This window comes from Pelodiscus sinensis, chromosome 1, assembly GCF_052426305.1.
Source record: "Pelodiscus sinensis isolate ZL-2025 chromosome 1, ASM5242630v1, whole genome shotgun sequence".
Lineage (NCBI taxonomy): Eukaryota > Metazoa > Chordata > Testudines > Trionychidae > Pelodiscus > Pelodiscus sinensis.
The window spans coordinates 110725522-110752445 of NC_143052.1; the positions used below are offsets into that span (position 1 = coordinate 110725522).

Below are 26924 nucleotides of genomic sequence, written 5' to 3' on the forward strand. Positions count from 1 at the left end.
GACGCAGCGCGCGGCGTTCGCGCCTTTGCAACGGACCGGCTCCCCCTTGTCAGTTCCTCTCAGCCGCCCGTGGTTGCTGGCGGAACGCCGTTTGTCTCCTCAGACAGGAGCCGTTACTACACAAAAAAAAAAAAAAAAAAAAAGAAAGAAAGAGAAAGTTAGTTAGTTAATTGGTTAATAATAGTTAGTTAGGTTAAAAAAAAAAAAAAAAAAGAAGACAAAAAGACAAAAACGAGACATTATGCCTGGGTCACCGGGATTTAAACGGTGCGCTCTCTGCAAGGAAGCCATGCCAGCATCTGACGGGCATGAAGCTTGTGTCAGATGCTTAGGAGAGGCGCATGTGCCACAAAAATGCACTCACTGTGCTAAATTGACTCCGCGGGCACGCAGAGATAGAGATATGCGCCTGAAACTGCTGTTGTGTGACAAAGCTTTACAGCCTCCGGAGCAGCAGGTCTCAAAGTCCTCTATAGGACAAAGGAAGAGATCAGATTCCCCTGAGGCGTTGGGATCAAAAAAGAAGAGAGTTTCTCCCACCCGCTCTCTCCCGCCTCCCTCGCTGTCCCGGGCTGGTCAGGAGCACAAGCCGGGTGTCTCCGGGGCGGCAACGCACTCAGGCAGGTCGCATAAGCCGCAAGCGGCAAGCCGCTCGTTATCGGCACCGGCTCCGCGTCCCGCCGAGAGCACGGTCGCTGCGGAACGCTCGGCACCGCCACAGGGGCTGGAGCCGCGACAGTCTGCCCAGCCGCATCGAGCGGCACCGCAAACGGCTATTGGGGGCCAGGACAAGCCGGCACCGTGCTCGGCACCGGATGCCGCATTGCCAGATGGCACCGGGGAGCGGAACGAACGGGGCCGGCAGATCGCCCCCCACCGTGCCGAGTCGGCACCGGCAGATCATGCTGCTATCGCAGCTGCACCGAGTGACCATCTGCCTGCGGTGCCGGGCAGGATGCTAATGCCTGCCGACAATCCTGGCGAAATTATTCCTCCCCCTACCAGCTGTTCCTTATCAGGGCAAGGGGGAGAGGCTTCCCCTGCCTCAGCAGTCCCGACAAAGGCTGCTAGAAAGTCAGCACGAAGGCATTCAATTTCACCTTCACCTCAGCCTTCAGTTTCTCCTTCTCAGTCAATGAGGGCTAGTCATCCTCCGTTGTCTCATAGCCCAACAATGCCTTCTCCTCGCTGTAGGTCAAGATCTTGTTACTCTGACCATCGGGAACGATATCATTGCTACCGTCGGGAATCATCATACAGATCCCGCTCACCTAGCTACTCCCCGCCTAGATCTTATCATAGGCGGTATGACAGCAGATATTCCTCGCGAAGGTCTTCCCCTGACCATTTTGAATATAGAAGTCACCGGTCAGTTTCGGGATATGGGAGACCTCATTCTCGCTCTCATCACTGCTGCTGCCATACTCCTCATGAGGCACGTCAATCATCTCCAATTCAACACTGGAAGAGGGCATCGCCTAAGCACCAGAATCCTTCGCCTTCAGTTCAGCTATCTGAGCCCGAGGAAGGCCAGATATCGGATACGGACGATCAATTACGATCTGTAACTCAAAAAGATATTTCGACATCTTCCCCAGACGATGCAGTGTTTGAAGGGGATCCATCTCCCCCGGACGACACTAAAGACTTTCAAGACCTTTTTAGGAGAGTAGCCCAGTCTCAAGAGGTTCAGATAGCAGACACTCCAACGAAGCAGTTTAAGCTCTGGAGAAATTTACACCCCAAACAACAATCTAAGGTTGCTCTTCCTATGGACGAGGCGATCCTCCAATCAGCAGCAGAGATTTGGAATACCCCGGCTTCGACTCCACCAACTTCGAAACCGGCAGAAAAGCGTTATTTTATAGCATCCAAAGACTCGGAATTTCTGTTTACTCACCCGCAACCAAACTCCTTGGTCGTCGACGCAGCTCTCCAAAGGGCTAAGAACCCACAATTGAAGAATGCGGGGGCTGATAAAGAGGCAAAGAAACTTGACATATTTGGCCGAAAGGTTTATACATCGGCCACCTTGCTTCTTCGCATAGCGAATTATACAGCTCTGTTGGCGAATCATAGCTTCGACAGTATAGCGAAACTTACAGACCTGTCCCAAAGATCATCGGAGGCGGACAGAGAGTTGTTACGATCGATCCTCAAGGAGGGCTATGCATGTTCCAAGGCCAATCTTCAGATAGCCATGGATATAGCAGATACAGCAGCTCGAGGAGTGGCAACAGCGGTGTCCATGAGGCGCTCTTCTTGGCTCGCCACGGCGGCAGTGCCCAAGGAGTTGCACTCCAAGGTAGAAGACCTCCCGTTTGACAAGGTGAGGTTGTTTGCAGAAAAGACAGATGAGGTGCTTCACACGGGAAAAGATTCAAGAACGACACTTCGGACGCTGGGGATGTACGCACCGCCATTCCGCCGCCGTCGTTATTTTCCATACCAAAGACGGTACGATTATCAGTCTCGGAGGCAAACAAATCGTCCGTTCGACCAGTCGCGACCTAGACAGCGCCCTCAACGAAGGCGTCCACCACCACCCAGGGTGACGGGCACGCCCGCCTCAAAACAGCAAGTTTGACTCCCTTGTCGGGGGCAAGCGCATCATACCAATCGTCATTGCACAGACAAAACCCATTTTTCACCACCGCTTACGACCTTACTATCATCAATGGGTCGCAATAACATCGGACAAGTGGGTTCTGGAAGTCATAAGCAGCGGCTTCACCATTCCTTTCACTTCCATCCCTCCCACCACCCCACCCTCCCCGTCCCTTTTCAGGGACCCATCTCACGAGGATCTCCTGCGACAGGAAGTCCATCACCTCCTGGACATCGGAGCGATAGAGAGGGTCCCCGATCAGTTCAGGGGAAGAGGGTTCTATTCCAGATACTTTCTAACGGAAAAGAAAACGGGGGGCTGGAGACCCATTCTCGATCTAAGACGTCTGAATCGTTATCTTCGCAGACAGCGCTTCAAAATGGTGACACTGACTTCCATAATCCCATCCCTCGATGTCAACGATTGGTTCGCTGCCCTCGATTTACAAGATGCGTATTTTCACATCACAATACATCCCGCGCACAGGCGTTTTCTGCGATTTGTGATAGGTCTCGATCATTTTCAGTATCGGGTTCTACCATTCGGTCTGGCTTCAGCACCCAGAGCCTTCTCAAAAACCCTGGCCGTCGTGGCAGCTCATCTGCGTCGGTTACAGGTGATAATATATCCATACCTGGACGACTGTTTAATAAAAGGTGCCACGCAGCGAGAGGCATCGCAGATGGTGGCGACGGTAGAACAAACGTTCGAGTCACTCGGCCTCCTCCTCAACAGGAAAAAATCAACACTTATTCCGACGCAATTCATAAAGTTTATAGGGATAAACCTCGATTCACGCACGGCAAGAGCTTACTTACCTCACGAAAGGTTTCAAGCGATCAAGGATCTCGTGACCATACTAACCAGCAATACCATGGTATCGGTACACAGTTGCCTGCGTCTCCTGGGCCACATGGCAGCGGCCACTGCTGTAGTTCCTCATGCGCGCCTCCACCTGAGGGGTCTCCAACATTGGTTGTCCACAGTTTATGTCCCTGTGAGGCACGACATCCAAAAGGTAGTATGCCTACCTCCGCATGTCCAAAGATCCCTGCAGTGGTGGACGAAAAAGCAAAACCTTCTGCCAGGGGTTCCATTCCATCGACAACAACCATCGGTACAGATAACATCGGATGCCTCACTCATCGGCTGGGGGGCCCACATGGGCAGCGAACGAATTCAGGGCAAATGGTCTCCCAGCGAAAGGCGTCTGCACATAAATCTGTTGGAGCTTCGGGCAATCTTCTACGCATGCAAACATTTTCTTCCCCACATCAGAGGTCTGACAGTGAGGATACTGACGGACAATATAGCTGCAATGTATTATGTCAACAGACAAGGAGGAGCACGGTCACGATCCCTATGCGCCGAAGCAGTGCGATGTTGGAACTGGTGCATACAGAACAACGTAACCATAGCAGCGTCGTACTTACCTGGCACCGCCAATGTAATTGCAGACTCTCTCAGCAGGCAATTCCCCACGGATCACGAGTGGGAGATAAGGACAGATGTACTTTCTGTGGTATTTCAGAAATGGGGGATTCCACAGGTAGACCTATTCGCAACATACAACAACAAGAAATGTCGCCTGTATTGCTCGAGAGCAGGGCTCGGCAAGGGCTCTCTCGGCGATGCGCTTCTGGTCACATGGAAGAAGACACTTCTGTATGCTTTTCCCCCCACAGTGCTTATCTCCAGGACACTGGAGAAAATCAGCTTAGAAGCGGCGACTGTCATTCTGCTAGCGCCAGCGTGGCCCAGGCAAGCCTGGTATCCATTCTTACACAGAATGTCAGTTCAACCACCTTACCCTCTTCCTCTTCACCAAGACCTCCTTACTCAGGAACGAGGCACGCTGTTACACCCCAGACTGCAGGCGTTGCATTTGACGGCGTGGCTCCTCAGTGGTTAAAAGGGGATGAAAATCTCTGTTCTGAGCAGGTCAAGACAATACTTCTACACAGTAGGAAAGACTCTACGAGGAACACGTACCTTGCAAAATGGCGGAGATTCGCTAACTGGTGCATTCAAAACAACATACACCCTCTCTCATCTCCTCTACAACACGTTTTGGACTACATCCTTCACTTACGGACTTCAGGACTGGCACTATCGTCCCTAAGAGTGCACTTGGCAGCCATCAGTGCTTTTCACCAGCCAATAGAAGGTTCCTCGCTCTTCTCCCATGCAATTACAAAGAGGTTCCTCAAAGGGCTCCTAAATTTGCATCCACCACGAAGGGCGCCTTCCCCTTCTTGGAATCTGGATTTAGTATTGGACACCATTATGTACCCACCTTTTGAGCCCTTGACATCAGTTTCTCTGCATATGCTAACAATGAAAACAGTCTTCCTCCTTGCAATTACATCGGCAAGAAGGGTAGGTGAACTGGGGGCGTTGATGGCAAGCCCTCCTTTTACAGTTTTTTCCAAAGATACAGTGACGCTGCGATTACACCCAGATTTTATTCCCAAAGTCTGTTCTTCCTTCCATATTAACGAGCCTGTGGTCCTCCCGACTTTTTATCCCAAGCCTCATTCTTCAACTAGGGACGCTCTGTTTCACACGCTCGATGTCCGACGTGCGCTCTCTTTCTATATAGATAGAACACGTCAATGGAGACGCACTGACAGGCTGTTGGTATCTTTGGCACCTAGATCAAAGGGCAAAGCGCTTTCCGCTCAACGCATTGCAAATCTCATCACTCTCTGTATTACAAAATGCCACTTGCTTAGGAATAAGCCTCTACCTGTTTTACCTCGGGCTCATTCTACGCGAGCGGTAGCGACTACCACTGCCTTTGCAAAGGGTATTCCCCTTGCGGATATCTGCCGGGCAGCTACCTGGGCCTCTAGCGCAACTTTCGCACGGCATTATGCCGTAACTAAGAGGTGGGCTTCAGATACAGCGGTAGCCTCTGCAGTCCTGTCCACAGTAGAAAATAACTGACCCGGAGCGCATTCTGGGTTACTGCTTTATACTCACCTGGAGTGGAGCACCCACGGGGACCACTCGAAGAAGAAGAAGAAGTTACTCACCCTGTGTAGTAACGATGGTTCTTCGAGATGTGTCCCCGTGGGTGCTCCACGCCCCACCCTCCTCCCCGCTCCGGGTCTTTCTGCTTTATCTTTCAGAGACCGAGCGGTGAGAGGAACTGACAAGGGGGAGCCGGTCCGTTGCAAAGGCGCGAACGCCGCGCGCTGCGTCCGCGCGTGCGCGGTCCGGCTCGGCTACGGCTATAGAAGTTTTTCCGACCAGCGGCGCCGGGACGGGACCCGACACCTGGAGTGGAGCACCCACGGGGACACATCTCGAAGAACCATCGTTACTACACAGGGTGAGTAACTTCTTCTTCTTCTTCCATTTTGTAATATTGATTTCTTTTCTTATTTGGGTGTTCTTGAGAAAATGTGACTTCTGTATTATGTGTGGGAATAGCTAATTCTAAGAATTCTTCCATCCTCCTAGCTACTGCACCTCAGGTGTGGATTAACTACAATGATGGAAAAATCCTTTGTCTGCAGGAAGTATCTATGCTATAGCACTATCGTAGCACAGCTGCAGCTTGAAAATAGATGGACCCAAAGAAAAGGAAGTAGGAGAGTAATGCAGAGAGAATTGGTAAAGGAAGAGAGGCATAAATAGCAATGGTCTAAAGGGAGCAGTTTTTTCTCACTGAGGTAACTGAATGCGACAAAGGACGGTTGAATAAACAAAAAGTTTAGTTTCTTATATAATACATAAGACTATATTCTCTCCTTGATATTTGTGAAAACTTCCCTTTGATATCAGTGGACGGTCTGTGGATTGAGGGGATTATAAAGTCCTGAATTTAGATCCTTGCTCAAAGATCACAGGTAAATGTGAAATGAGGCCATCTTCTCCACGTGAATTTGACACTCAGATACTTCTGATCCATCATTCCTATATACTTGCTCTCATAAAATATCACTGTACATTAAGAAAGTACTGGTTATTCTCATGTAGATGGAGCAGAAGAGATTAATAGATTTTTACATAGGGAGTCTGTGGTGATATGGCAGGGGTGGGCAGGGTATGGTCCACGGGCCAGATCCATCCTGCCATGCCTTTTTTAATCTGTCCCTCCTGCCCCTGCACCATGGAGCAGTGCTATTCAAAATAGCTAGCTGCTCTCTGCACTGAGGGGGAAGGTTTTGTGCGCTGCTTCCCCATCTCATCCCACTCCGCAAAATCTTTCAGCTCCTATTGGCCAGAAACATTCCAATGGAAGCTGAGAGATTTTGTTGGGTGTAGGGGCAGTGCATGAAGGCTCCTCCCCTCCCCACCCAACAGAGGGCCACATAGAACAGCCAACAGGGAGTTGCTGGCAGGCAGGGAACTCTGCTTGAGAGTGCTGCTGGTCAGGAGCTGCTTAGGTAAGCTTCTCCTGACCAGAGCCTGCCTCTGGCACCCAATCCCCTTCCAAACCCAGCTCCTTCCCAGACTGTACACATCCCTTCCTATGCCCTTCCTCCAGGCCAGAATCCTGTCCTGCACCCATACTCCATCCCAGACCCTGCACACCAATCCTCTGCCCCATGTCACAACCCCCTCCTTCACCCAAACTCCCTCTCAGAATCTCACCTTCTCCTGCACCCCACTCTCCTACCCCAAGATCCCTTCTGCACCTAACCCTATTCCACACCCTGCACCCTCACCATAGAAAAGTGCAACTCTTGACCACTTTCCAAAATCTTGGAGTCACCATCCCCCCGCCCCAAAAATTATTGCCCACCCCTGTGATACAGGTACTATGGAATTTTTTTCTGAACCTGCAATTAGCCTTTGATCTTTTATATTTATTAGCAAGACTGATCTTTTGCTGTTATGTTGGTTCAAGCCTATTATACAGGTTCTTTGGACTGATTTTAAATTTGGGATTACTGGTCCAATTAAAAGTTTTATGGCAGTTAACTATACTGGTATGGTTAAACCAATCCAACTAGTTTAGACTAGGTTACTATAAAGGTGACTTATTCCAGTATAGCTAATTCCTATATGCAGGAAGTGGAATAAACTCTATGGCTGTGTTTACATTGATGCGATCTTGCGCAAAAGCAGCCGCTTTTGTGCCAAAACTTGCTTCCTGTCTACACTGGCTGCGAGTTTTTGCACAAGAACACTGACGTTCTAATGTATGAAATTAGTGCTTCTTGCGCAAGAACTATGATGCTCTCGCTCAGGAATAAACCCTCTTGCGCAACTGTTCTTGCGCAAGAGGCCAGTGTAGACAGGCAACATGAATTTCTTGCGCAAGAAAGCCCGATGGTTAAAATGGCCATCAGAGCTTTCTTGCGCAAGTGAGCGTCTACACTGGCATGGATGCTCTTGCGCAAAGGCACATGCCAGTGTAGACGCTCTCTTCTGGAAGAGTTTTTGCATAAGAACTCTTCCACAAAAGAGATCTTGTGCAAAATCATACCAGTGTAGACGTAGCCTACAGGTATACGCCATTGTTATATTAATACAAGGGCAGTCAATTATTTTTTTTTTGTTCTGTCCAAATTTCTTAGTAAATGTGTGGAGTCTAGACCTTGACTAGAGAAACATTTTTCATACTGCAGGTGCTCCTGTTCAATAAGCATGTACAAAGTGGTGTAATATAACCAGGCCTATTGCTTATATTAACTGAAATCAACCATTGTGTAACCTGAAAATATTTTCCAAGAAAAATGTTACGTCTGAGACTGAGAAAGTACAGAGATAAAATGTCAAATAGATGCAAATATTAGAATCAGACACCTTTTGAGTTTTTAAAGAGGTATTAACTTTGGTTTTATCAAATAAAATGTATTGTAGGTATGTAAGCCCCCTGATTGGCCCCCACTCAACTTTGGGTTCCATATATCAAGTTGGCAAAAAGAGTAAACTGCTGGGGAAGGAGGTATTTGAGGGGATACTGTGTGTGTGCGTGCCTGCCTCCCTCCCTCCCTCCCTCCTAGGAGATACAGGCAGTCCCCGGGTTACGTACAAGATAGGGACAGTAGGTTTGTTCTTAAGTTGAATCTGTATGTAAGTAGGAACTGGCGTCCAGATTCAGCCGCTGCTGAAACTGACCGCCAGTTCTGACTTACATACAGAATCAACTTAAGAACCCCAAGCGTCCCCAAGTCAGCTGCTGCTGAAACTGATCAGCAGCTGATTCCAGGAAGCCTGGGGCAGAGCAACTCTGCCTCAGGCTTCCTGTAGTCAGCGCTGGTCAGTTTCAGCAGAAGCTGACTTGGGGACGCCTGGGGCAGAGCAGCTGGGGTGCTGCTGGGTTGACCAGCAGACCAGGGAGACGGGGAGCGCCTCTGAGGACGCCGGCAGCGGAGCAGCCCAGGCGCGCCTGGGGTGCCCCACTGCCCGAGCCCCCCCAACCCCCCCGCCGCTTTGCAAAGCGCGGGGAAGCTGGCGGAGCAGTCCAGGCGCGCCTGGGGTGCCTCGCTGCCCTAGCCCCCCCTCCCCCCCCCGCGGCTTTGCAAAGCGCGGGGAAGCCGGCGGGGCAGTCCAGGCGCGCCTGGGGTGCCTCGCTGCCCGAGCCCCCCACCACCCGCGCGGCTTTGCAAAGCGCGGGGAAGCTGGCGGTGGGGCACTCCAGGCGCGCCTGGGGTGCCCCACTGCCTGAGCCCCCCCCCCCCCCCGCGGCTTTGCAAAGCGCGGGGAAGCTGGCGGAGCAGTCCAGGCGCGCCTGGGGTGCCTCGCTGCCCTAGCCCCCCCTCCCCCTCCCGCGGCTTTGCAAAGCGCGGGGAAGCCGGCGGGGCAGTCCAGGCGCGCCTGGGGTGCCTCGCTGCCCGAGCCCCCCACCCGCGCGGCTTTGCAAAGCGCGGGGAAGCCGGCGGTGGGGCAGTCCAGGCGCGCCTGGGGTGCCTCGCTGCCCGAGCCCCCCACCCGCACGGCTTTGCAAAGCGCGGGGAAGCCGGCGGCGGGGCACCCCAGGCGCGCCTGGGGTGCCTCGCTGCCCGAGCCCCCCCGCGGCTTTGCAAAGCCGCGGGGGGGGCTCGGGCAGCGAGGCACCCCAGGCGCACCTGGACTGCCCCGCCACCGGCTTCCCCGCGCTTTGCAAAGCCGCGCGGGTGGGGGGTGGAGGGGGCTCAGGCAGAGGGGCATCCCCGCTGCCCGAGCCCCTCCGCGGCTTTGCTCTGCGTCTTCCTGGTCTGCAGACCAGGGAGACGCAGAGCAAAGCCCCAGAGTACACGGGCGGCAGGACCGCTAGGTCCCGCAGTCCGTGTACTCTGGGGCAGCCCCGTTCGTAACTGCGGATCCGACGTAAGTCGGATCCGCGCAAGTCGGGGACTGCCTGTACTTGCAACTTTACTATCAAGATATGGGGTAGCATCGCGCTCCCTGTCATAATGGTAGGGTGGCTGGTGCAGGCTCAAGATGCAGTTACAGCCCGTCAGTCAGCACTGCCCTAAGGGCTTCTCCCTCTTGCTAGTGTTGGGAGCTGGACCCTGTCTGTCACCACTTCCAACCGAGCTCTGAGGCCCCATGGTGAGACAGTTGACTCAGCAGAGACATTTGAGAACTCTACTTACTTGGTGGGCTAGGTGTTCCAGCTCTCCCCCTCCCCCAGTCACCTGATAACCTCCTGCTGCCACACTCACTGAGCCCACTTGCCTCCTTTCTGTGTTGCTGCCAGTAACAAAGAACGGAGCTTATGAGGCTGTGGCTGCCCAACCAGCTGCTGGGGAGTACTGCACCCTGCAGTGTGACTCAACCTCACACCCCTATCTTGGGGGGTGGGGGGAGAGGAAGCCCTGCGCTGGGAAGTGAGCATGGTCTGAGCCTCAGCTGAGTTGCAGCCCATTTGATCTTCGTGGTCCTTTCAAAAATATCTTGTGGTGCTGGCTCCCTACTGAATACCCCTGTCATCAGTATAACTGTTCATACTGGGCATTGTACTGGTGTAACCTTGTTTGTTTAAAAAACAACTCCTCCCTAACAAACAATTATATCAGTACAAACATTGTGTAGACCAGGGTCTATCTACTGAGTGTTTGAAATGTAGGGCAAATGACTTTTCAGCAGATTATCCTTGTTGATTACCTATTTTGCACCGTTGGCCTTTTGCAAGTAGAGAAACCCAAACTTTCACCCTTTGCACTTTGAACAGATTATGGATGATATGTTTTGTTTTGTTTTGTTTTTTTGTCTTTTTGCAGTGCATAAAATTTCAGTTTATTTTGTTCTTTCAACATACTTGAGGAAGCTGTCGTTTTTCTGTGTGATCTCTAAAATTTTTATTGTGCAATTCAAACTGCAGATGGATAGTGCAATATAAAACACCACAGGCATTCCTTCTGTATTTAGATGCCATTGCTGAACTGTTAGTATTAGAAGTTGGAGTAGGGAATCAAGACAAATCAGCTGAAGACCAGGGAGCTGTGGCAGCCAGAACTCTCTTCTAGAGGTAACAGATATTCAGTCCTTCCTATTTTTGCTGCTATGGACTGCTCCAGAGTTGGGACAGTATATGGTCACTTCCTTGAACTGCAGATACTAGACTTTTTTATCAGAATTTTGTGGGTATTGGGTATGATTAGAGATGTTAATGTTTGAATACATATGGTTAGCATGAATAGTGCCATGAAGTTCTACACCTAATCTATAATAATGCTTCCTAATAGTGCCAGAACTGTGGTCTCATGTGTTAGTAATAAAATTAAATACTCTGTACTGAAACACTAATTTGTTGAGTGGATGGATGCAAGGAGTTATACCCCTTTCCCAAATCCTTACTGAGTAGGAGATAGTGCTAGAGTAACATGTCACAGACTTAAAATAAAGCTTTAAATATTGTGCTTATATGCTTTGCGAGCTCTTCTGCTTTATCCTTCATTGCTGTACTTGAGATGGGTAGGAACCGGAATTTAATTATCCTGTGGAGTAGGGATGTTAAATTTTGATTGATCAGCTAATGGAGTAGTTGATGGAATTTCCATCAACCATTCAATTAGTTGATAAGGGAGGGGGGAAGATTCACTCTCCTGTTGCACTTCTCCCTTTGAAATGTACAAGAGCCGCAGGACTGGCATGAGCAGAGACTGCTTCAGTCCCCACTCAGGTAGTTTCCCTGCTGTTCCTCTGTCTCCCGTGCCTCCCCCCACCCTGCGGAGATGGTGCTTGCTCCCCCACTTGCCGCCTCTTTCTGAGAGAGGCGGGAGGAAGGGAAGCGACAAGTTGAGTCACTACTCAACTATACAATAAGCATATGCTTATCAGGTAGTGGACTAGTTGCTTACATCCCTACTGTGGAGTAATTGAGAGTTGGGCCTACCAGACAGGGCCAGTGTTAAACTCTGCAGAGTTCATGGAAGAAAGCTGAATCCCCATCACACAGAGCTGAAGCGTGGGACTGAAACTTAGGTCAACACAACTTAGCTTCATGGAGGGCTCTGTAGGATGAGGTCCCAGGCATTTGGACTGCTTGCTACCCTCTATGCTGGTCCTGGCTTTTATATGCAGAAAATTAGTTGTGGTACAGGTGGGCCATAGAGCTTTTATATCATGTTGGGTGAAAGGGAGCTCAGAGAGAGACTGAGAACCCCTTCTCTAGAGGACTGCAAGTAGGGCCTTCTTCACTGAGTGCTCACAACACTAAACTGCTCTTTTCTGAACCTAAGCAATGCCAATAATCTGTGGCATCTCTTAAGGCAAAGCTGGTGCTGTTTTCTTCCTCTTTGAGTTTGTTGAGCACTTAGAGCAGTGAGTTAGAGTGGTTGACTTGCTTAAATTATCCAAACAAGTATGAAGAATTCAACTGGTGATTCTACATTTTGCCCCTTATAAAGCTTGTTTATTTTAGTGAATTGCTCGAACATCTCATCAGAGCATCTTAAAAAAAAATTAACTCTTAGGTTGTGCATTGTTTAGATTAAGTAGACACAGGCTGATACATTCTGCACACAATATTTTAAAATTCTGCACATTTTATTTGTCAGAAGTGGAGACTCCACTATGGCATTGGGGAGCACAGATCAGTGGCTGTACAGAGGAGGGACATGGACTTAGTGGTGAGGCTTGTTGGTCTGCAAGACACTAAAAGTCACAACTGGGAAGCTTCTGAATTGGGGTTCACTGGCTATGAGCAAGCAATTTTAAATCTGATAGTCTTGGAGTTTGGTGGTGAAGTGGACATCCTGGTGTGACAGGGAGTTGATAATCACTGTAATCCAGGGCTACTCAGCTTTGAAAGCTCCGAGGGTGACAGTGATACTCACAACACATGCTGAGGGCCGCAACAAGTGTGGTTGCATATACATACAAATAGCTTTTCACACTGACTGGCATGAATACAAAGATTAAGGCAAGACTACACAACACGCAGGCCCCATTTAAATAAGTTCTGTTGATATTAATAAAATGCAATATTTACCCAATTTCCACTCATATGACAGCACTTTTAATAAGCAATGGCAGGCCAGGAATTTAACTACGAAAATGCATATCAAGAGAAGACCACTATATTGACTACTTTTTTTTTGTGTTGGCTCCCACCTGAGGGCCACATGTTGAGCCCCATGTAAACCCAAACTGCACCGCAGGCCACAAACAAATGGGCTGCAGGCCACATGTTGAGTAGCCCTGCTGTAATCTCTAGCAGAGCTCGCTCTTGTTCAGGCATGTAAGTAACACTGTTGTTTACAGTTCTGGGTTCCTAGAAGACAGCATCACTACTAGTTAGCTCAGCTATTGTTAAATGAGGGATATAAATGGTTAAGTCGTTAACTGGAGCAGCTCCACATCCACCCTGGGCAAGGTTACATACACTCTGGCTTTATACTGCAGAGCATGTAACTGCTATGATTTTTAGAGACAACATGGTTGTATTTTTTAAATGACTTCTTACATCACTAAGTCAAAGGTAGATGTAGAAACTGACTAGGGGTGTAAAATCCTGCTTACTTGGTTAACCAATTAAACATTAGGCAGTTAGTTGGTTAACCAATTAAACTAAGCAGGATCCAGGCTGGGGACCACTTCAGCCCAGCTGGAGTGGCCCAGAGGGCTCTTGCCCCTAGCCTCATGGTGGGGCTGTCTGCCAGCTACAAGCCCCTGTGCTGGGGCTGCTTCTGCCAACCTCCAGCCCCCACCGGAGCAGCCCCTGCCTGTAGGGTCCCTACAGACAAACTGCTCCAGCCCTTCCCAGTTAACCAGAATAGGTAAGCATTACCTCTTTAGGGTGATGCTTACCGGTTAACCTTTCACATCACTAGACTGAACTTTCCTCTTGCTCTAGTCGAGAGTAAGTCCCATGAGGCCTGAGTTGAGACAGTGTGGGGTAATCTGGAGCTTCCATTTCCTATTTTTAACTTTTCTGTGGCAACTTTAGTCCCTTGGGTCCAGTGCACAACAAAAATAAAGCCATTGCAGCAAACCTCCAATTTGTACTATAGATAAGACATTAAATTTTGCTTTCTAAAACTTTCTAGCCTTGGACATGAGATACCAACAAAACTCTGAAGATCCAATATGCTGTACAAATTGGAACAGGTTTGTAACCTGTTAGGAGATGGGGTAACAATATAGTTGGGTCCCTTCAGCTAGCTGTATTTTTAGTGTGGACAAGTTGTTTTGTTTCCTTTCTTTGGGTCTGAACATGCTTGATTGTCTGCCTTGGCAGTCTGCTGTGAATTTCTCAGCCTGCAGTGTCCACTGACAGTTTGCTGTAACCAGATTACAAAAGCACCTAGTTGGACACACTGACTCTTTATTAGAGGCTGAGCTCTTTATTTTGTAGATGTGCCTTTTTATCTGGGGATAGAGAAGTGGGAGGAAGAGGCACATATTTTCATTTGTTCCAGATTTTTAAAGGTGACCTCCAGAAAATTTAGCAGTTGGTCTTGTACATTTTTCCTTTTATAATGTATAAAGAAAACTTAAGTTTTTTAAAGCTTTTCTTCTATTTGCTTTACTTTTAAATATTAAAAATAGTCTGGTTTTGCTGGAGGACATCTGGGTGGAAGGCTTTAAGATAGATTAACAGCCTTGCCCTTTTCCTTAAGGTGCAAGAGTTCAGATTTTATCTATAAAAGTCAGTAATTGACGTTAAATGTTAACAACAAAACAGATTTTAGCAGATTTAAATAATTTTCTTAATTGCTCAACTTCTACTCTCTTGTATATCATTATTTCATTAATTCTCCAGCCTAAAGAGGACTGTAATTTCTAATGTAAAATCAGGCAGAATCTTTTTGGTCCTTATCAATTATAAAAAAACAAAAGTCAGTTTTTGTTTTTCCCTCTTTGGCATGTACTTATTAAAACACAAAGTGAATTCAGTGTTGCTAAAAGGTGTTTGAACTTCCCAAAATGTTCCTACCCACCATCTCTTCCTTCCACAATGCAGCCATTTACAAAGTAGGCCGGGTCTATGCTAGGATTTTTTCTGGCATAGCTGTGTTGATCAGGGATATGGCTTGTGACTAACATACCTATACTAACAAAAGGTTACTGTGTGGATGCAGCTTATACTGGCAGAACTTGTACCTTAGCATGAACAAATAGTGTCTAGCACACTGACCCTGTCAAGATTAAAGTGCTTTTCAACACCTCCTGGTTATCTTAACCCTACATGGAGATTACAACCCAGAGCAAAGGTTACAAAACAGCCTTGAAACATGGAGTTCATAATTTGACTTGGACTTATCACATAAGCTGTGTTGGCATAAGGCACATTTTTAATGCTATATCCCTGTATCCATACTAAGAGTTGTGCCAGTGTAACTGTCTCCGTTGGGAGTATAACTATCCTCTCCTCCCACACCCAGTTCTGCAAGTAACAAAAACTATAATCAAGCCATGGATAAAATGACAGGTGTGACCTTGCAGTAAACTACTTGATATAGCATATGCTGTTTCTGTACCAGCAAAGTGTTAGGCTGTAATAGCAAAAGGGTTGTCAAATGTCTACTGCATTGATAGCTCCAAATGTAATTTAAAAAGGAGCCCATCTAGGCTAGATCTTGGCTAGTAGATAATTTTTTTTATCTATCTATAGTCTGGGAATGCACCGTGATTGTGCATGAAGGGAGCAACACCCTGGGCAAAGGCACAAACACAGAGTAGCCAGCCTCTGCTTGGCAGGATGGCAGGAGTGAGAGGTTTGTTGGGGTCTGGCAAGCAGACACAGACTGTATGGGGGAGAGGGTACTCAAGGCAGCACAAATGTGTGCCTGCATCCCAGTATGAGCCACTTTTTTTGCAGCACAGACTGTACTTGGCAAGCCCACAAATAGGACCAGAGCCACCAGCAGGGGAGGGGATGGTAGGACATCTTCCTTGCTGCTGAAAACTTTTCCCAACTCGGGAAGCATTGGGGGTGAGAACTTGGCAGCAGGGAAGTGTCCAGAACAGCAGCTGTCTGTTTCCTCTGCCTGAGCAGCCCCAAAGCCTTGTCCTGAGCTCTTCTCCCATCCCTTCCTCTGACACACAAGGTCAGTTCTGACGAGGTGGGTCTTTGCCCACAAAAGCGTATGCTCTAATAAATCTGTTAGTCTATAAGGTGCCCCAAGACTTCTTGTTGTTAAGGCCAGTTCTGAGTGTCTCCAGGGAGCACAGCCTGAGGATAGGAGTGCATTCTGCTTAGCTGAAAACATGATGGGGACCCTCCAACATGAGCCCTGATCCAAATCTTCCCCAGGCAGCTGGACCAGCGATGGCTCCATGGTGTGATGGGGCAGCACGGTAGCCACAGATGGCAGACAAGCAGGGTAGTGCAGATGGAATGGCTTGTCTCTTAGTTCTAGTGGCCAAAGGCCTATTCCCCTCTGCTCCATCAGGGATATACACAGCACTGACAATGCCCTCTCCCATCTCCTTTCTGCCAAGGGGGAAAACCATTACAGACTTTTTCTATGATCTCTTATGTGCTTGAGTACTATAGATATATCAACATAAGTTTTAAGTGTAGATAGGGACCTACCAAACCCAGTCCATTTTTGTCAATTTCATGATTACAAGATTTTAAAAATAATACATTTAATGACTTCAGCTACTTAACTCTGAAATTTCCTGACTTTGTAATTGTAGGAGGTTCAGATCAAAAAAGGGAGTTGTGGCGAGAGTTGCAAAGTTCCTGTGTGTGGAGGCTTGCGATACTGCAACCCCTTCTTCTGAGTTATTGAGGGGCAGTAATGCCTTCAGAGCTGGACAGCAGAAGAGTGGCAGCTGCTGCCCAGGCTCCCAGCTCCAAAAGCCGAGGCACTGCCAGCAGCAGCTCAGAAGAAAGGATGGCCTGGTATGGAACAACATCTGCAATGCTGTAGGCAGATCACTGCCTTCAAAGCTTGGTGCACGGCCAACAGCAGCTTCTCTCTAGCTACCCAGCTCTGAAGGCAGCACAGAAGCAAGGGTGGCAATACCTCAGTCCCCAAAATAACCCTGTGATCTCCTTACAACTCCCGTTTGGGTCAGGGCCTCTGATTTGCAAAATACTTCTCTCCCTCATGAAATCTGTAATGTATAGGGTAAAAGGGCACAAGACCAGATTTCACAGTCCCTAATACATTTTTCATTGCCATGAATTTGGTAGGGCCCTAAGTATAGAGCAAGCTTAAGCCCTGTGTTCTTTGTTTTACTGCCACTCTTTCCCAGCTCTCACTGCCAGGTGGCGTTGAGGGGGGAATGTGTCTAAGCAACTGGACTTCAAGAGGGCTATGGCACTGGTTCCAGAGTTGACATGGCCAACCATTGTGGGTGAGATCCCACAGACAAAAAGTATGTCAGTGTCTGCACTTGCAAGTATGCCTGAACCGCCCCCCCACCCCTCAGCTAGAAACTGTTTATCACTGCCTAGACCTAAGCATTAAGTAGGATTCAGTAGCTGAATTCAGTTGCCTGAGACCAGGTAGTGACTGCTTATTAGTGGGAATAAACTGTATTGATATAAATATCTTTGTCATAATACTTGCATCCATTCTAGATATGGGGTGTGGTCTGCTAAATGTACAAGTCTGGGTCAGTTGCTTAAGGGGTCTGAAATACACTGCATTTTTGTCCTGGTTACAGGAAAGCAAACATGTACCAGGCAAGACTATTGCTAAAGGTGACATGTTAGCTTATCATAGTCAGGGCTCGACAAACCGCTGAATCTACTCGCCACATTTCAGCCAGTTGCTCCATGCTCCCATTCACCGGCGCTTCGCGCATGTGCAGTGCCGGTATGGTGCATGTGCGGTGCGGGGCTGGCGAGTAGCTCTCGCCGGGGTTTGTCAAGCCCTGATCATAGTTATTACAGGAGTATTAACCATGTTGTGTGTTTACGCTCCATAGGTGGAGCCTGGCATGTCATTAGCTGTGTAATAAACTTAGCTAAATATTAGTTTAGACAGAGTTTGAAAAAGTCCAGTTAATCTTTGGAGGTCATATCTTTGTTGCTCTTTGACTGTAGACAGTTTTCTGAAGCTAGGTTAACTGTTAAAGAAGCTCATTAGTTTTTTGTGTAGGTTCTTTTACTGTGACTATTGCCATGGTATCTGAATAAGTCAATAAGAAGGGTTTTATCTTCTAGGGATTGTATCATGGCAACTGCAAATCTTTTTCTTTAAATGGAATGTCAGTGAGGAATGAGCAAAAAATTGCAGAAGCTGTGTACTTGAGTTCTACAGTCTGTTGACAGCCATGCTCTCCCCTGTTCCTAACATTAAAACACTTCAGTTTTTGGAAGCTGTTTCCATGTGTTTTGAGACATTTATCTCCCTATTTTCTGTGTCTGTCTGGCTTGGCAACGAGTGTGTGCATTGTAACATTATAAAGGGGGAGGGGGAGCAGTATTTTAACTATGGCCTACTAAACGCATGCTATTGTTCAGGTTTACTTTTCAGAAACTTAAATATATTTTTGGGGGCTCTCAAATACTCTGGTAGTGGATACTCTGGTTTAAGACTCATTTGTCCTTCCTATTCATGACTGTAGCCCCCTTTCTTTCCAATTAGTCATCAAATATTCATATGGCAACTAGCAGTTGCTCACATGGAGAAGTCCTATTAGGAAGGTGATTTTTTTTATTTTTTTTTTATTTTTAGCTCTGTCTACCAAATAGATTTTAGTTTGTTTTTAATCTAATCGGCCTGGTTTTGTTCTTCCTCTTTTTTTTTTCTCTGCTCTTTTTCCTCACTTACAAAAGGATAGGCACCATATACCCAGCTTTACACAGACAAGTATGGGAACCTTCTTTACCTAATCTTTGTAACTTTACTGTGGACATAGAATTGTACAAATGTAGGGCTGGATGCTGTGCTGAGGAAATATTGAATATACATAGACAAGCAGGGCCTAACTTGGTCTTAAATCTCCAAATATGGGGGCACTGCAGCCTCTCTAAGAAACCTGTCGCAGTGCTGTGATTCTTGTATTTAGAAACTCTTTTGAACAAATAAGTTCACCTAAATTTCCCTTGGTGCAAACTAAGCTAGTTACTACTTATCCTACCCTGGGTGGTGATATAAAGAGGACAGTGATTAATTATTTTCTAACATTTTCCGTTCTTGAAGACTTATGTTCCTTCAGTCTTTACTTTTAGGCTATGTCTACACTGGTGCGTTCTCACGCAAAAACTCTTTTGCGGTAGAGTTCTTCTGCAAAAACTCTTCCAGAAGAGAGTGTCTACACTGGCATGTGCTTTTGCGCAAGAGCATCCATGCCAGTGTAGACGCTCTCTTCTGAAAAAAAGCTCTGATGGCCATTTTGACCGTAGGGCTTTCTTGCGCAAGAAATTCATGTTGCCTGTCTACACTGGCCTCTTCTGGAAGAGCTCTTGCGCAAGAGGGCTTATTCCTGAGCGGGAGCATCAAGTTCTGGCACAAGAAGCCCTGATTTTATACATTAGAACGTCAGTTTACTTGCGCAAGAACACACGGCCAGTGTAGACAGGCAGCAAGTTTTTGCGCAAGAGCGGCCGCTTTTGCACCAGATCGCGCCAGTGTAGATACAGCCTTACTGTTTGCTCATGTTTACTCCAGGTTGGAGGTATGTGCTCACTTCCAACACCAGTGTATGTGGTGTTTCCCATAGCAATGTCCATACGGAAGTGGCTCTGGTGACCCCTGGAATGGTGTCAACATGATATGGTATAAGGAGTGCTGTGCTTCCCTTTCACTCTCAATTCCTTCTTACCGCCAGTGATGGTGCTTTGGCAATCCCTCTTCTAGTTCCTACCTGTGAACAGTGTTGTTGAAAATAATTTTCTTCTTGTAGTTAGAGTTCCCTTAGTTCAGTCTGATATTTAGAGTGTCTCTAACAGGACTTAGCCTCAGGATGGGGCATGCTTCAATCCCTGGGGTTTAAGAACTGTAACCAGTGTAAGAAGCCTATACCAGTCAATGACCCCTATACTAGCTGCTTGTGCTGCCTGGGGGATACTTACATTATCACATTTATAGTTTCAAATGCTTCACAAGAAAGGAGCAGGGCATTAGACTAAAGGCTGGGATGGGCAATAATTTTGGAAGGGGGCCACTTCACAGAATTTTGAAGTGGCCCCGGGCAACCCTAGAAGGGGCAGAGCTTCAGGGGAGGGGTTGGGACCAGGACAATTCCTGTGCTCACCTGCCCACAGACCCTGATTGGCCTGTGGGTGGGGGAGTGTGTCATGGCTTTGCCCTCCCCTGGTGCCTAGAAAGAACCGCCAGCTGTTTCAGCTGGTGGTTCACTTTAAGCGCCACATGCCCCTAGCAGGGGGAGGAGACTTTGCGTGCTCCCCTGTCCCCAGGTCTAGATTGGCCTGGGGGTGGGGGAGTGGCAGGGTGGCCATGGGCTAGATCAACCAGCTTGGTGGGCTGGATCCAGCCTGTGGAGGCTCTGTTGCCCACCCCTGCTAAAGGTGCTTCAGCATTGGCACGGGCACTAGAGCGGCCTGACTCAGACTTTGCACACACATGGCCACAGTGCGGAGTGCATTGGAACAGCAAAGTTCCCTGGCACTGTCCATCAGGAAGAAGATCAGAGGAGGATGGCCTGTTGCTTTCAAGGGCAAGGAGAGGGCAATAAGTAAGCCTAGACCGACAAAGGGTGGCTCATCTCCTCTAAATGGGAGTTGGGCGTCAGCTTCGGTTGAGCAGGGTAGCCCTCCTATAGTCCCTAGCACCAGAATCTGGAAATGCCTTCTACCCCACAGACCCTTAAGGCCTTTCTGGTCTCACCCACACCACCTATCATAGCTCCCAAGTTTAGGGATAAGCCTGGCTTGGGACCACACCCTTAGTCCCCACTTGTGCAGCTCTGCTTGCCATCTTAGGGATCATTTCACTGGTGCTCACCTGCTGAGAGCTGTGCCCTTTTTCAGCAAGCTAGAGAGAACGCTGGCTTTGGCAGTACTCTGCTACGATCAGCTCATCCCTAAACACCTATCCTCCTCCTATGGATACTGTTTGAAAGTCACCTGACTTGGAAAGGACGTGAACAAGCACTCAAAGAAAAAGACAATCAATTATGGGTGATCTTTGAGATGATTACTCATGTCCATTCCATGGCCTGGCCTCCTTTTCCCCTGTCAGAGTTTCTGGCAAGAAGGAACTGAGGGTGTGAGAAGCACATGGTTTTCCTTATCCTGTACCATGATGGTGCCATTCCAAGGGTTGCCAGAGCCGCAATTCTGTGGATACTGCTAATGGAAAAAACTTTCAGCATCAATGCATGTGGCAAGCATACCCACCTAACTTAGAATGGATGCAAGCAACACATTTCTAAGCACACCAGTTACCGAATAGGTAACGGTCATCTTTACGCTAAACATGCCCAGTTCCTTCAACCTTTCCTTATACGTCATATTTTCTAACCTCTCCATTTTTATTTATTCAAATTCTTCTTATGTGATGCCCAGACTGGGCACAGTACTCCATCTGAAGCCTGTTGAGTAGAGCAGGACAACTAACACCCATTCCTTACGGATGAGACACCATATTAATACATCCCAGAATGAAGCTTGACTTTTCATGGCAGTGTTTCTGTTAACTCATTCAGTTTGTGATCCATAACCCCATATCCATTTCAGCAGTATACTGCCTTGCCTCTGATTCCCCATTTTGTAGTTGTGCATTTGTTTTTTCTCTTCCTAAGTGTAGAACTTTGCCTTGTTTTTAACTGAATTGCATCTTGCTGATTTCAAACTAATCTCCAAAGTGCTTGCAAGCCTTCACAGTTTGGTGTAATCTGAAAATCATTCAAGCTCTTAATGCAAACTTTGAGTATTACCAGATCCTGGACAGACCTGTGAAAAACATCACTTGATGTGTCTTTGTAGTGTGACAGAAAACTACCAGTGATAAATACTATTTAAATAAAACTCCGGTCATCTGAAGAAGTGGGCAGTGCCCATGAAAGCTCATGATACCATCTACATGTTTTGTTTAGTCTATAAAGTGCTAACGACCATTTGTTTAAGTTCAAGTATAGTTTTTCAATTTAATCTAGACCCCATTTTCCTAGTTAGCTTATGAGAATATCATATAGGACTGGTCAAAAAATTGAAGGCATAGCAAGAGGCTGATCCCTGGCAGCAGCCCTGTCTATGCGGGGGTCCGAGCTCCCTGCAGACAGAGGCTGCTCCAGCATCTGTCTGCAAGGTGCTAAGACCCCTGTGGACAGGGGCTGCTGCCAGGGACTAGCCTCTGTCCACCGCCAGCCCAGGCCACCTCTCTTCGCAGCAGCATCTCCCCCTCCCCCCCGCACCCTGTCCCATCAGCAGCAGCCTCTGTCCACAGGGAGCTTGGACTCCCTGCAGATAGGGGATGCTGGTACAGAAGCAGTAGCGTGGAGTGGTGGTGGTGGGGAGGCTCCCTGGGGGAGGTGCCTGGAGCACACTGGCTGCTGGCCCTGCCCCTGGGAACTATTGAATAGTCGTGTAAACAATAAGATTTCATGTGCTTACAGGCTATTCAATTACACTAACATCCCTGTGGAGTACAGTAGTCCTCTCTTCTGGGGCAGCCTGCATACTGAACTCTTCCTTCCCAGCCCCGCCCCAGAGTAATTATTTAAATGAAGCATGTACATTTTCATTTTATCTCCCCCCCCCCCCCAACCTTAATTGAATTAAGGACTCAAGCAATGTTGGGTAAATCTGCTGGTAGTCGGTAATTCCCTGGATCCTCCTTCCTCACTTTTTTGAGGCTCAGTAGTATGTTTGTCCTTCTCCAACCCTCTGAGACTTCACTACCTGTCTTCTGAAGGTAATTGCTAATGATTCAGCCATTGCTTTGTCTAGTTCAGGAGCAGAGAACCTCTTTTCTCTTGAGGGGCCACTGACCCACAACAAAAATCAGTTGCAGCCAAACAGCCCTACAGGGGAGCGTGAAGGCTTGGAGTTTCCGCTTTGTTCTGGGGTGGGTCCAGAAATGAGGTTTAGGGTATGGGAAGGACTCCAGCCTGGGGCTAAGGAGTCTGGAGTGTGTGAGCAGGCTCATGGCTGGAGCAGGGAGAATGAAGGTGAAGGAGGGTTAGGATGTGGAGGAGGTTCTGACCTTGGACAGGGTAGGACTTTGGGATGGGGGTGTGAGCTATAGGAGGGGGCTCAGGACTGAGTTCAGATGTGTGGGGTGAGGGATATCCGTTTCAACTGGGTGCCACTTACTTCAGGCAGCTCCTAGTCAGTGGGGCTAAGGCAGGCTCCCTCCTCCCACCCTGATCCTTTGCCACTCTCAGAAGCTGCCACAGCAGCACTCCTGCCCTTGCAGCTGCTTCCAATAGCCACTGCTCCTGGCCAGTGGGAGTTGTGGGGGTAGGGTGGCACAGATGTTCTCAGAGATTCCCTGTTCCTTCCCTGATTGTCTGTTGGCATCCCTGCATTTAGGGGATGCAAACAGCTAAACTAGCTTCTCCCTGCAACCAGGTGAGCTGCTAAATTAGCTTCTCCCTGCAACTGGGTGAGCGGGTCCTTGTAGTTCCAGCCCCGTAAGCAGGTGTAGCCAACTCTCAGGGCTTCCAGCCCATGGCAAGTCTCAGTGCTGCAGGCTGGATCAAATTAACTGGAGGACTGGATCTAACCTGCTGGCTGCAGATTCTCCACCCTTGATGTAGTTGCTTAATTACAAAGGTGCACTTCATCAGGTCTTGCCAGCTTGATTACAGCTAATTTATCTAAACAGTCTGTTACCCACTCTTCCTATTTTGGTCTGTGTTCTTTTCCCCTTGTTGTTAATGTTAATTAACTGTGTTAAGCCTGTGGTCACAATTAAACTTCTTAGTGAAGAATGAAGCAAGAAAACACTGGATACTTCTGTTCTCTGTGCTCCTTCCATATTAAGTAATTGACCCACCTCCTGAATGCTGTTTACATGCCACTTTCCAAAGTTAATCTGTTTTTTCTGTGGGATAAAGTATACCTTGCCTCAACCCAAAGCATTTGAAAACATTTTTTGCAAACTTTCCACAAAAGAGATCTTTATTTCCTGGCTGGAAAAAAATTGGAAAACTTCAGGCCCAAAGAAGCAGCTTCAGAATTAGAACAAAAAGCAGGCAGAAGGGAATTATAACAACCTGTTCTGTCATCTTAACTACAGCATTTTCTATTAAGCAACTACAAAACAAATCTGGAAAGGACTGTTCTAAAGATAAAAGTATTTCTGTAGCAATCTTGTCTCTACTGTGTTAAGTATGAGCCCGTGCAACAGCTATGTGTCAATCAGATAAGTATTCAAACCAATCCGTATAGGTCAGAGGTGTCCAAACTTTTTTCAAAGAGGGCCAGATTTGATGAAGTGAACATGCGTGAGGGCCGACCATTTTGCCTGACATTCTTTGAACCATTAAAATTAAATGCAAATTAACTATTTTATGCAAAGTTTATTGCAAACAGCATACTTTTCATTTCGTCACATGGATGACAAATCTAAACAGGTGTTAAATCACTCTGCCTTTCATATCTGAAGGCCAGATGAAAAAAAAATCCAGGAAGCTGAAATATATGTCAGGAACATTGTAAAGTACATTACATATTATTGGTAATAAAGGTTGTCTGTCAACTTTTAAGTTCAAAAAATATGAACAGGAACATAACACCAAGTATACATGTTGTGTCCAAATATATTTATAACTGATTTAGACCAACTGACATTAACTGAGATTTTACAATGTATTCATCTCATACATATGGATTCGTTGGGTGCCATAAAAGATAGATATTGCCAAATTACCTGTGGGGCCGTATTAAACCGGAACATGGGCCGCAATTGGCCCGCGGGCCGGACTTTGGACATGCCTGGTATAGGTAGCCATGTTTGTTAGGGTATCTGAGCAGCCTTCTCATAGTACCCTAATGAAGGAGTTAATTGTCTGTGATGAGGTGTATACTCCCACAGAAGTGATGAACAGGTTAGAGTCTAGTTAGTTTAACGAACTGTGCCTGAAACGGTGCTAGGCCTAACTGGTGATCAAACCCAATTCGGGGGGCGGGGGGGGGGAGGTAGGGAGGAGGGTCTTTATAAAGGAAAGAGCAAAGGGCAACTAGAAGGGGGACCAGGGAGGAGATGCAGATGAGAGGTGTCTGAAGGTGAAATGCTGAGCTGGAAATTTGTCTAGCCAGAAGCTTATTAGGTACTGCTGTTTACTTGAAACCCTAGATCGGGGTAGGCAATAACTTTTAATGGGGGGCCACTCCAAGGTTTTGGCAAGTGGTCAAGAGCCACATTTCTACCGTGGTGATGTGAGGTCTGGGACAGAGGGTGGATGCAGAAGGAAACTTGGGGTAAGGGACGTGGTGTGGAGTCTGAGAGGGAGTTTGGGTAAAGGAGGGGATTGTGATCTGGGGCAGAGGGTTAGGGTGCAGAGGATCTGGGGCAGAGGGTTAGGGTGCAGAGTACAGAAGGGGGTATGGGTGCAGGCGAGGATTCTGGTCTGGGGGGAGTGACTTTGGGAAGAGGGGTAAAGGGTCTGGGAGGGAGTGGTGACCTCGGTGAGGGGGTACAGAGGGTTTGGGTGGTGACCTAGGGCAAGAGATTGGGGTGCAGGATCAAGGAGATGGTGTGGGTGCCAGAGAGGAGTGCAGGGTCTGGGAGGGAGTTGTGACCTGGGAAAAGGGATATAGAGAGTTTGGGTGGGGGCCTAGGGCAGGTAGTTGGGAGGGTAGAGGAGGTGGAGGTGCCAGAGGCAGGTTCTGGCTGGGAGGTGCTTACCTGGGCAGCTTCCAGCCAACAATCCTGCTGAAGGCTGCAGTCGCAAGCTGCTCCACGTGGCTCTTCTCACAGTGGCGTGGGGGTGGGAGCTTCATTGACTGCTCGTGCCACCAGCAAAATTTCTCAGATCCTATTGTTTGGGAAGTGGCCAGTGGGAGCTGAGAAATTTTGCTGGGGGGCAGAACAGAGCAGCCACATTTAAAGCTGTGGCAGCTCTGCTGTGCTTAAGGGTCCTAGAGAGGCAGCCACGGGTCAGATCCGGTGGCTTAGTGGGCCACATCCAGCCTGCTAACGGCCTCTTGCCCACCTCTGCCCTAGATAGATGGAGAGTGACACTCTCCTGTTTGTTAAAGTAAAACTCAGGAGCTGGGGGCTGATGTTAAGATGGTCAGAATTTGGGGCTACCTTGAAAAAAAGGCTACAAGCTCAGTCCAGTGGGGTCAAGATTCCATTGCTTTGTTCTTTGTTGGACTTGAAGTTAAGGACTCTAAGGCATTGCAAAGGGTTGGCTGCTACCTGAATTTGTTGATGGGCTGGGTCGCACAAATGGCTGAAATAGACCAAAGGTGGCACAGGAAAATCTGAGGAGCATCTGTTGCAATGCCACATACAGGCACTAAGAGATGCTGTGACAGCAGCGTTGCAAATAGTACCGGAAGGGCGCACACTTACACAGGGCCATCTTGTGTGGGACAAGGTGCAATGGGAGCTCTACTGCTCAGAGAAAGGAGGACCAGACAAATAAGTTACACAGGCATGGTTTGGGGTTCCAGTGCACACTGCCAGACCTGTAACATAGACAAGCCTAGCACTGTAAGAAAAGCTAAGCATGTCAGCTGCCATGATATCTGAATATTAACCATAGTGTGTTCACACATACTTTTTAGAGCCAACCATTTTACTTGCTGGTTACATGCTTGCTTATAAATAGTATCCCAAGCCAGCATGTGGAGAACTTGTTGCTTTGCCTAGGGCAGGAGCAGGCAGAATTTCAATCCTACTAAACTGGCATCTAAAATTGGAGTTCTTGCTTACATGATTATTTTATTTTTGCTTGAACCTATTATCTTCACTAGGTTTGTACAATTTTCTAACGTTTTAGGGTCACCCTCAGGAACGAGATGTTGATGATCATAGTTCTTAACATGTTGTGGGCTATGTATAATGCTAGCCTTTTAAAATGTTTTCTCAGTGATTCTTAATTA

General features: G+C 47.8%; 1 protein-coding gene across 6 annotated transcripts in view; it reads left to right on the plus strand.

The window, feature by feature from the left end:
• Positions 1-26924, plus strand: part of ADIPOR2 (adiponectin receptor 2) — an 85239-nt gene that overhangs the window by 21383 nt on the left and 36932 nt on the right. The window contains exon 3 of one of the 6 annotated variants that reach the window (XM_025190906.3): positions 10922-11021. The exons of 4 other annotated variants lie outside the window; for them this stretch is intronic. The gene's annotated coding sequence lies outside the window, so the exon portion shown is untranslated. Of the gene's footprint in view, positions 1-10921; positions 11022-26771; positions 26796-26924 lie in introns of those variants that run through there. One more of the 6 variants, XM_075941220.2, reaches the window with a different exon arrangement.